Source organism: Cetorhinus maximus, unplaced genomic scaffold (genome assembly GCF_964194155.1).
Source record: "Cetorhinus maximus unplaced genomic scaffold, sCetMax3.hap1.1 HAP1_SCAFFOLD_45, whole genome shotgun sequence".
Lineage (NCBI taxonomy): Eukaryota > Metazoa > Chordata > Chondrichthyes > Lamniformes > Cetorhinidae > Cetorhinus > Cetorhinus maximus.
Genome location: NW_027596100.1, coordinates 817,182 through 828,330, shown reverse-complemented (window position 1 = coordinate 828,330; position 11,149 = coordinate 817,182).

The following is an 11,149-nucleotide window of genomic DNA, read 5'->3' as shown; positions in this document are numbered from 1 at the left end:
TGTTGAATTTATTGGTGTATTCAATCTTTCTTTTTTGAATCTTATTGTATTTTTCAAAGTTGAGGTTGCAGTTGAATTTGTTGGTGTTTCTCAATGTTGAGGTTGTTGAACTTTTTGGTATTTTTCAAAGTTGACGTTGTTTTTGAAATTTTTTGGTGTTTGTCATTGTTGAGGCTTTTGTTGTATTTGTTGTTGTTTTTGAATGTTGAGGTTGTTGTTGAATTTATTGATGTTTTTCATTGTTGAGGTTGTTGTTGAATTTGTTGGTGATTTTCAATGTTGAGTTTGTTGTTGAATTATTTGGTGTTTTTCAATGTTGAGGTTGTTGTTGAATCTTTTGGTATTTTTCATTGATGATATCGTTGTTGTTGAAATTATTCCTGTTTTTCATTGCTGTGGTTGTTGATGAATTTTTTGGTGTTTTTCATTGTTGAGGTCGTTGTTGTTGAATTGCTTGCTGTTTTTCATTGCTGAGGTTGTTGCTGATTTTGTTGGTGTTTTTCATTGTTGAGGTTGTTGTTGAATTTGTTGGTATTTTCGAATGTTGATGTTGTTGTTGAATTTGTAGGTGTTTTGAATATTGAGATTTTTGTTGAATTATTCGGTGTTTTTCATTGTTGAGGTTGTTGTTGAATTTTTTGATGTTTTTCATTGTTGAGGTTGTTGTTGAATATATTGGTGATTTTCAATATTAAGGATCTTGTTGAATTTATTGATGTTATCAATGATTTTTCTTGAACTTTTTTGTATTTTCCAAAGTTGAGGTTGCAGTAGAATTTGTTGGTGTTTTTCAAAGTTGTGGTTGTTATTGAATTTATTGATGTTTTTCAATGTTGTGGTTTATGTTCAATTTGTTGTGTTTTTGAATGTTGAGGTTGTTGTTGAATTTTTTGGTGTTTTTCAATGTTGAGGTTGTTGTTGAATTTTTGTTGTTTTTCATTGTTGAGGTTTTTGTTGAATTTGTTGGTGTTTTTGAATGTTGAGGTTGTTGATGAATTTTTTGATGTTTTTCATTGTTGAGGTTTTTGTTGAATTTGTTGGTGTTTTTCAATGTTGAGGTTTTTGTTGAATTTTTGTTGTTTTTCATTGTTGAGGTTTTTGTTGAATTTGTTGGTGTTTTTGAATGTTGAGGTTGTTGATGAATTTTTTGATGTTTTTCATTGTTGAGGTTTTTGTTGAATTTTTGGTGTTTTTCATTTTTGAGTTTGTTCTTGAATTTGTTTGTGATTTTCAATATTGAGGTTGTAGTTGAATTTGTTGGTTTTTTTCCATGTTGAGGTTCTTGAATTTGTTGGTGTTTTTCATAGTTGTGGTTTTTGTTAAATATTTTGGTGCTTTTCATTGTTGAGTTTTTTGTTGAATTTGTTGTTTTTTTTGAATGTTGAGGTTGTTGTTGAATTTTTTGGTGTATTTCATTGTTGAGGTTGTTGTTGAAATTGTTGGAGTTTTTCAATGTTGTGGTTGTTGTTGAATCTTTTGGTATTTTTCATTGATGAGATCGTTGTTGTTTGAATTTATTCTTGTTTTTCATTGCTGAGGTTGTTGATGAATTTTTTGGTGTTTTTAATTGTTGAGGTCGTGTTGTTGAATTGTTTGCTGTTTTTCCTTGCTGTGGTTGTTGTTGAATTTGTTGGTGTTTTTGAAGTTGAGGTTGTTGTTGAATTTGTTGATATTTTCGAATTTTGAGGTTGTTGTGGAATTTGTTGGTGTTTTGAATATTGAGTTTGTTGTTGAATTATTTGGTGTGTTTCATTGTTGAGGTTGTTGTTATTGAATTTTTTAATGTTTTTCATTGTTGAGGTTGTTGTTGAATTTATTGGTGATTTTCAATATTAAAGATCTTGTTGAATTAATTGTTGTTTTCAATGATTTTTCTTGAACTTTTTTGTATTTTTCAAAGTTGAGGCTGCAGTTGAATTTGTTGGTGTTTTTCAAAGATGAGGTTTTTGTTCAATTTGTTGGTGTTTTTGAATGTTGAGGTTGTTGTTGAATTTGTTGGTGTTTTTCAGTGTTGAGGTTGTTGTTGAATTTTTTGTTGTTTTTCATTGTTGAGGTTTTTGTTGAATTTGTTGGTGCTTTTGAATGTTGAGGTTGTTGATGAATTTTTTGGTGTTTTTCATTGTTGAGGTTTTTGTTGAATTTGTTGGTGTTTTTCATTGCTGAGGTTGTTGTTGAATTTGTTTGTGATTTTCAATATTGAGGTTGTAGTTGAATTTGTTGGTGTTTTTCCATGTTGAGGTTTTTGAATTTGTTGGTGTTTTTCAAAGTTGTGGTTTTTGTTAAATATTTTGGTGTTCTTCAATGTTGAGGTTGTTCTTGAATTTTTTGGTGATTTTCAATATTGAGGTTCTTGTTGAATTTATTGGTGTATTCAATGTTTTTTTTTAATCTTATTTTATTTATCAAAGTTGAGGTTGCAGTTGAATTTGTTGGTGTTTCTCAATGTTGAGGTTGTTGAATTTTTTGGTGTTTTTCAAAGTTGAGGTTGTTGTTGAATGTTTTGGTGTTTTTCGTTGTTGAGTTTTATGTTGAATTTGTTGTTGTTTTTGAATGTTGAGGTTGTTGTTTAATTTTTTGGTGTTTTTCATTGTTGAGGTTGTTGTTGAAATTGGTGGAGTTTTTCAATGTTGAGGTTGTTGTTGAATCTTTTTGTATTTTTCATTGATGAGATCGTTGTTGCTGAATTTAATCCTGTTTTTCATTGCTGAGGTTGTGGATGAATTTTTTGGTGTTTTTCATTGTTGAGGTCTTTGTTGTTGAATTGTTTGTTATTTTTCATTGCTGAGGTTGTTGTTGAATTTGTTGGTGTTTTTGAATGTTGATGTTGTTGATGAATTTTTTAGTGTTTTTCATTGTTGTGTTCGTTGTTGTTGAATTGTTTGCTGTTTTTCATTGCTGAGGTTGTTGTTGAATTTGTTGGTATTTTCGAATGTTGATATTGTTGTTGATTTTGTTCGTGTTTTGAATATTGAGATTGTTGTTGAATTATTTGGTATTTTTCATTGTTGAGGTTGTTGTTGAATTTTTTGATGTTTTTCATTGTTGAGGTTGTTGTTGAATTTATTGCTGATTTTCAATATTACGGATCTTGTTGAATTTATTGCTGTTATCAGTGATTTTTCTTGAACTTTTTTGTATTTTTCAAAGTTGAGGTTGCAGTTGAATTTGATGGTGTTTTTCAAAGTTGAGATTGTTGTTGAATTTTTTGATGTTTTTCAATGTTGATGTTTTTGTTGAATTTGTTGGTGTTTTTGAATGTTGAGGTTGTTGTTGAATTTGTTGGTCTTTTTCAATGTTGAGGTTGTTGTTGAATTTTTTGGTGTTTTCCATTGTTGAGGCTTTTGTTGAATTTGTTGTTGTTTTTGAATGTTGAGGTTGTTGATGAATTTTTTGGTGTTTTTCATTGTTGAGGTTTTTGTTGAATTTGTTGGTGTTTTTCATTGTTGAGGTTGATGTTGAATTTGTTCATGATTTTCAATATTGAGGTTGTAGTTGAATTTGTTAGTGTTTTTCCATGTTGGGGTTTTTGAATTTGTTGGTGTTTTTCAAAGTTGAGGTTCTTGTTGAATATTTTGGTGTTCTTGAATGTTGAGGTTGTTCTTGAATTTTTTGGTGATTTTCAATATTGAGGTTTTTGTTGAATTTATTGGTGTATTCAATCTTTCTTTTTTGAATCTTATTGTATTTTTCAAAGTTGAGGTTGCAGTTGAATTTGTTGGTGTTTCTCAATGTTGAGGTTGTTGAACTTTTTGGTATTTTTCAAAGTTGACGTTGTATTTGAAATTTTTTGGTGTTTGTCATTGTTGAGGCTTTTGTTGTATTTGTTGGTGTTTTTGAATGTTGATGTTGTTGATGAATTTTTTAGTGTTTTTCATTGTTGAGGTTGTTGTTGAATTTGTTGGTATTTTCGAATGTTGATATTGTTGTTGATTTTGTTGGTGTTTTGAATATTGAGATTGTTGTTGAATTATTTTGTATTTTTCATTGTTGAGGTTGTTGTTGAATTTTTTGATGTTTTTCATTGTTGAGGTTGTTGTTGAATTTATTGCTGATTTTCAATATTATGGATCTTGTTGAATTTATTGGTGTTATCAGTGATTTTTCTTGAACTTTTTTGTATTTTTCAAAGTTGAGGTTGCAGTTGAATTTGTTGGTGTTTTTCAAAGTTGAGATTGTTGTTGAATTTTTTGATGTTTTTCAATGTTGATGTTTTTGTTGAATTTGTTGGTGTTTTTGAATGTTGAGGTTGTTGTTGAATTTGTTGGTCTTTTTCAATGTTGAGGTTGTTGTTGAATTTTTTGGTGTTTTCCATTGTTGAGGCTTTTGTTGAATTTGTTGTTGTTTTTGAATGTTGAGGTTGTTGATGAATTTTTTGGTGTTTTTCATTGTTGAGGTTTTTGTTGAATTTGTTGGTGTTTTTCATTGTTGAGGTTGATGTTGAATTTGTTCATGATTTTCAATATTGAGGTTGTAGATGAATTTGTTAGTGTTTTTCCATGTTGGGGTTTTTGAATTTGTTGGTGTTTTTCAAAGTTGAGGTTCTTGTTGAATATTTTGGTGTTCTTGAATGTTGAGGTTGTTCTTGAATTTTTTGGTGATTTTCAATATTGAGGTTTTTGTTGAATTTATTGGTGTATTCAATCTTTCTTTTTTGAATCTTATTGTATTTTTCAAAGTTGAGGTTGCAGTTGAATTTGTTGGTGTTTCTCAATGTTGAGGTTGTTGAACTTTTTGGTATTTTTCAAAGTTGACGTTGTTTTTGAAATTTTTTGGTGTTTGTCATTGTTGAGGCTTTTGTTGTATTTGTTGTTGTTTTTGAATGTTGAGGTTGTTGTTGAATTTATTGATGTTTTTCATTGTTGAGGTTGTTGTTGAATTTGTTGGTGATTTTCAATGTTGAGTTTGTTGTTGAATTATTTGGTGTTTTTCAATGTTGAGGTTGTTGTTGAATCTTTTGGTATTTTTCATTGATGATATCGTTGTTGTTGAAATTATTCCTGTTATTCATTGCTGTGGTTGTTGATGAATTTTTTGGTGTTTTTCATTGTTGAGGTCGTTGTTGTTGAATTGCTTGCTGTTTTTCATTGCTGAGGTTGTTGCTGATTTTGTTGGTGTTTTTCATTGTTGAGGTTGTTGTTGAATTTGTTGGTATTTTCGAATGTTGATGTTGTTGTTGAATTTGTAGGTGTTTTGAATATTGAGATTTTTGTTGAATTATTCGGTGTTTTTCATTGTTGAGGTTGTTGTTGAATTTTTTGATGTTTTTCATTGTTGAGGTTGTTGTTGAATATATTGGTGATTTTCAATATTAAGGATCTTGTTGAATTTATTGATGTTATCAATGATTTTTCTTGAACTTTTTTGTATTTTCCAAAGTTGAGGTTGCAGTAGAATTTGTTGGTGTTTTTCAAAGTTGTGGTTGTTATTGAATTTATTGATGTTTTTCAATGTTGTGGTTTATGTTCAATTTGTTGTGTTTTTGAATGTTGAGGTTGTTGTTGAATTTCTTGGTGTTTTTCAATGTTGAGGTTGTTGTTGAATTTTTGTTGTTTTTCATTGTTGAGGTTTTTGTTGAATTTGTTGGTGTTTTTGAATGTTGAGGTTGTTGTTGAATTTATTGATGTTTTTCATTGTTGAGGTTTTTGTTGAATTTGTTGGTGATTTTCAATGTTGAGTTTGTTGTTGAATTATTTGGTGTTTTTCATTGTTGAGGTTGTTGTTGAAATTGTTGGAGTTTTTCAATGTTGAGGTTGTTGTTGAATCTTTTGGTATTTTTCATTGATGATATCGTTGTTGTTGAAATTATTCCTGTTTTTCATTGCTGTGGTTGTTGATGAATTTTTTGGTGCTTTTCATTGTTGTGTTCGTTGTTGTTGAATTGTTTGCTGTTTTTCATTGCTGAGGTTGTTGTTGAATTTGTTGGTATTTTCGAATGTTGATATTGTTGTTGATTTTGTTGGTGTTTTGAATATTGAGATTGTTGTTGAATTATTTTGTATTTTTCATTGTTGAGGTTGTTGTTGAATTTTTTGATGTTTTTCATTGTTGAGGTTGTTGTTGAATTTATTGCTGATTTTCAATATTACGGATCTTGTTGAATTTATTGGTGTTATCAGTGATTTTTCTTGAACTTTTTTGTATTTTTCAAAGTTGAGGTTGCAGTTGAATTTGTTGGTGTTTTTCAAAGTTGAGATTGTTGTTGAATTTTTTGATGTTTTTCAATGTTGATGTTTTTGTTGAATTTGTTGGTGTTTTTGAATGTTGAGGTTGTTGTTGAATTTGTTGGTCTTTTTCAATGTTGAGGTTGTTGTTGAATTTTTTGGTGTTTTCCATTGTTGGGGCTTTTGTTGAATTTGTTGTTGTTTTTGAATGTTGAGGTTGTTGATGAATTTTTTGGTGCTTTTCATTGTTGAGGTTTTTGTTGAATTTGTTGGTGTTTTTCATTGTTGAGGTTGATGTTGAATTTGTTCATGATTTTCAATATTGAGGTTGTAGTTGAATTTGTTAGTGTTTATCAATGTTGGGGTTTTTGAATTTGTTGGTGTTTTTCAAAGTTGAGGTTCTTGTTGAATATTTTGGTGTTCTTGAATGTTGAGGTTGTTCTTGAATTTTTTGGTGATTTTCAATATTGAGGTTTTTGTTGAATTTATTGGTGTATTCAATCTTTCTTTTTTGAATCTTATTGTATTTTTCAAAGTTGAGGTTGCAGTTGAATTTGTTGGTGTTTCTCAATGTTGAGGTTGTTGAACTTTTTGGTATTTTTCAAAGTTGACGTTGTTTTTGAAATTTTTTGGTGTTTGTCATTGTTGAGGCTTTTGTTGTATTTGTTGTTGTTTTTGAATGTTGAGGTTGTTGTTGAATTTATTGATGTTTTTCATTGTTGAGGTTGTTGTTGAATTTGTTGGTGATTTTCAATGTTGAGTTTGTTGTTGAATTATTTGGTGTTTTTCAATGTTGAGGTTGTTGTTGAATCTTTTGGTATTTTTCATTGATGATATCGTTGTTGTTGAAATTATTCCTGTTTTTCATTGCTGTGGTTGTTGATGAATTTTTTGGTGTTTTTCATTGTTGAGGTCGTTGTTGTTGAATTGCTTGCTGTTTTTCATTGCTGAGGTTGTTGCTGATTTTGTTGGTGTTTTTCATTGTTGAGGTTGTTGTTGAATTTGTTGGTATTTTCGAATGTTGATGTTGTTGTTGAATTTGTAGGTGTTTTGAATATTGAGATTTTTGTTGAATTATTCGGTGTTTTTCATTGTTGAGGTTGTTGTTGAATTTTTTGATGTTTTTCATTGTTGAGGTTGTTGTTGAATATATTGGTGATTTTCAATATTAAGGATCTTGTTGAATTTATTGATGTTATCAATGATTTTTCTTGAACTTTTTTGTATTTTCCAAAGTTGAGGTTGCAGTAGAATTTGTTGGTGTTTTTCAAAGTTGTGGTTGTTATTGAATTTATTGATGTTTTTCAATGTTGTGGTTTATGTTCAATTTGTTGTGTTTTTGAATGTTGAGGTTGTTGTTGAATTTTTTGGTGTTTTTCAATGTTGAGGTTGTTGTTGAATTTTTGTTGTTTTTCATTGTTGAGGTTTTTGTTGAATTTGTTGGTGTTTTTGAATGTTGAGGTTGTTGATGAATTTTTTGATGTTTTTCATTGTTGAGGTTTTTGTTGAATTTGTTGGTGTTTTTCAATGTTGAGGTTTTTGTTGAATTTTTGTTGTTTTTCATTGTTGAGGTTTTTGTTGAATTTGTTGGTGTTTTTGAATGTTGAGGTTGTTGATGAATTTTTTGATGTTTTTCATTGTTGAGGTTTTTGTTGAATTTTTGGTGTTTTTCATTTTTGAGTTTGTTCTTGAATTTGTTTGTGATTTTCAATATTGAGGTTGTAGTTGAATTTGTTGGTTTTTTTCCATGTTGAGGTTCTTGAATTTGTTGGTGTTTTTCATAGTTGTGGTTTTTGTTAAATATTTTGGTGCTTTTCATTGTTGAGTTTTTTGTTGAATTTGTTGTTTTTTTTGAATGTTGAGGTTGTTGTTGAATTTTTTGGTGTATTTCATTGTTGAGGTTGTTGTTGAAATTGTTGGAGTTTTTCAATGTTGTGGTTGTTGTTGAATCTTTTGGTATTTTTCATTGATGAGATCGTTGTTGTTTGAATTTATTCTTGTTTTTCATTGCTGAGGTTGTTGATGAATTTTTTGGTGTTTTTAATTGTTGAGGTCGTGTTGTTGAATTGTTTGCTGTTTTTCCTTGCTGTGGTTGTTGTTGAATTTGTTGGTGTTTTTGAAGTTGAGGTTGTTGTTGAATTTGTTGATATTTTCGAATTTTGAGGTTGTTGTGGAATTTGTTGGTGTTTTGAATATTGAGTTTGTTGTTGAATTATTTGGTGTGTTTCATTGTTGAGGTTGTTGTTATTGAATTTTTTAATGTTTTTCATTGTTGAGGTTGTTGTTGAATTTATTGGTGATTTTCAATATTAAAGATCTTGTTGAATTAATTGTTGTTTTCAATGATTTTTCTTGAACTTTTTTGTATTTTTCAAAGTTGAGGCTGCAGTTGAATTTGTTGGTGTTTTTCAAAGATGAGGTTTTTGTTCAATTTGTTGGTGTTTTTGAATGTTGAGGTTGTTGTTGAATTTGTTGGTGTTTTTCAGTGTTGAGGTTGTTGTTGAATTTTTTGTTGTTTTTCATTGTTGAGGTTTTTGTTGAATTTGTTGGTGCTTTTGAATGTTGAGGTTGTTGATGAATTTTTTGGTGTTTTTCATTGTTGAGGTTTTTGTTGAATTTGTTGGTGTTTTTCATTGCTGAGGTTGTTGTTGAATTTGTTTGTGATTTTCAATATTGAGGTTGTAGTTGAATTTGTTGGTGTTTTTCCATGTTGAGGTTTTTGAATTTGTTGGTGTTTTTCAAAGTTGTGGTTTTTGTTAAATATTTTGGTGTTCTTCAATGTTGAGGTTGTTCTTGAATTTTTTGGTGATTTTCAATATTGAGGTTCTTGTTGAATTTATTGGTGTATTCAATGTTTTTTTTTAATCTTATTTTATTTATCAAAGTTGAGGTTGCAGTTGAATTTGTTGGTGTTTCTCAATGTTGAGGTTGTTGAATTTTTTGGTGTTTTTCAAAGTTGAGGTTGTTGTTGAATTTTTTGGTGTTTTTCGTTGTTGAGTTTTATGTTGAATTTGTTGTTGTTTTTGAATGTTGAGGTTGTTGTTTAATTTTTTGGTGTTTTTCATTGTTGAGGTTGTTGTTGAAATTGGTGGAGTTTTTCAATGTTGAGGTTGTTGTTGAATCTTTTTGTATTTTTCATTGATGAGATCGTTGTTGCTGAATTTAATCCTGTTTTTCATTGCTGAGGTTGTGGATGAATTATTTGGTGTTTTTCATTGTTGAGGTCTTTGTTGTTGAATTGTTTGTTATTTTTCATTGCTGAGGTTGTTGTTGAATTTGTTGGTGTTTTTGAATGTTGATGTTGTTGATGAATTTTTTAGTGTTTTTCATTGTTGTGTTCGTTGTTGTTGAATTGTTTGCTGTTTTTCATTGCTGAGGTTGTTGTTGAATTTGTTGGTATTTTCGAATGTTGATATTGTTGTTGATTTTGTTCGTGTTTTGAATATTGAGATTGTTGTTGAATTATTTGGTATTTTTCATTGTTGAGGTTGTTGTTGAATTTTTTGATGTTTTTCATTGTTGAGGTTGTTGTTGAATTTATTGCTGATTTTCAATATTACGGATCTTGTTGAATTTATTGGTGTTATCAGTGATTTTTCTTGAACTTTTTTGTATTTTTCAAAGTTGAGGTTGCAGTTGAATTTGTTGGTGTTTTTCAAAGTTGAGATTGTTGTTGAATTTTTTGATGTTTTTCAATGTTGATGTTTTTGTTGAATTTGTTGGTGTTTTTGAATGTTGAGGTTGTTGTTGAATTTGTTGGTCTTTTTCAATGTTGAGGTTGTTGTTGAATTTTTTGGTGTTTTCCATTGTTGAGGCTTTTGTTGAATTTGTTGTTGTTTTTGAATGTTGAGGTTGTTGATGAATTTTTTGGTGTTTTTCATTGTTGAGGTTTTTGTTGAATTTGTTGGTGTTTTTCATTGTTGAGGTTGATGTTGAATTTGTTCATGATTTTCAATATTGAGGTTGTAGTTGAATTTGTTAGTGTTTTTCCATGTTGGGGTTTTTGAATTTGTTGGTGTTTTTCAAAGTTGAGGTTCTTGTTGAATATTTTGGTGTTCTTGAATGTTGAGGTTGTTCTTGAATTTTTTGGTGATTTTCAATATTGAGGTTTTTGTTGAATTTATTGGTGTATTCAATCTTTCTTTTTTGAATCTTATTGTATTTTTCAAAGTTGAGGTTGCAGTTGAATTTGTTGGTGTTTCTCAATGTTGAGGTTGTTGAACTTTTTGGTATTTTTCAAAGTTGACGTTGTTTTTGAAATTTTTTGGTGTTTGTCATTGTTGAGGCTTTTGTTGTATTTGTTGTTGTTTTTGAATGTTGAGGTTGTTGTTGAATTTATTGATGTTTTTCATTGTTGAGGTTGTTGTTGAATTTGTTGGTGATTTTCAATGTTGAGTTTGTTGTTGAATTATTTGGTGTTTTTCATTGTTGAGGTTGTTGTTGAAATTGTTGGAGTTTTTCAATGTTGAGGTTGTTGTTGAATCTTTTGGTATTTTTCATTGATGATATCGTTGTTGTTGAAATTATTCCTGTTTTTCATTGCTGTGGTTGTTGATGAATTTTTTGGTGCTTTTCATTGTTGTGTTCGTTGTTGTTGAATTGTTTGCTGTTTTTCATTGCTGAGGTTGTTGTTGAATTTGTTGGTATTTTCGAATGTTGATATTGTTGTTGATTTTGTTGGTGTTTTGAATATTGAGATTGTTGTTGAATTATTTTGTATTTTTCATTGTTGAGGTTGTTGTTGAATTTTTTGATGTTTTTCATTGTTGAGGTTGTTGTTGAATTTATTGCTGATTTTCAATATTACGGATCTTGTTGAATTTATTGGTGTTATCAGTGATTTTTCTTGAACTTTTTTGTATTTTTCAAAGTTGAGGTTGCAGTTGAATTTGTTGGTGTTTTTCAAAGTTGAGATTGTTGTTGAATTTTTTGATGTTTTTCAATGTTGATGTTTTTGTTGAATTTGTTGGTGTTTTTGAATGTTGAGG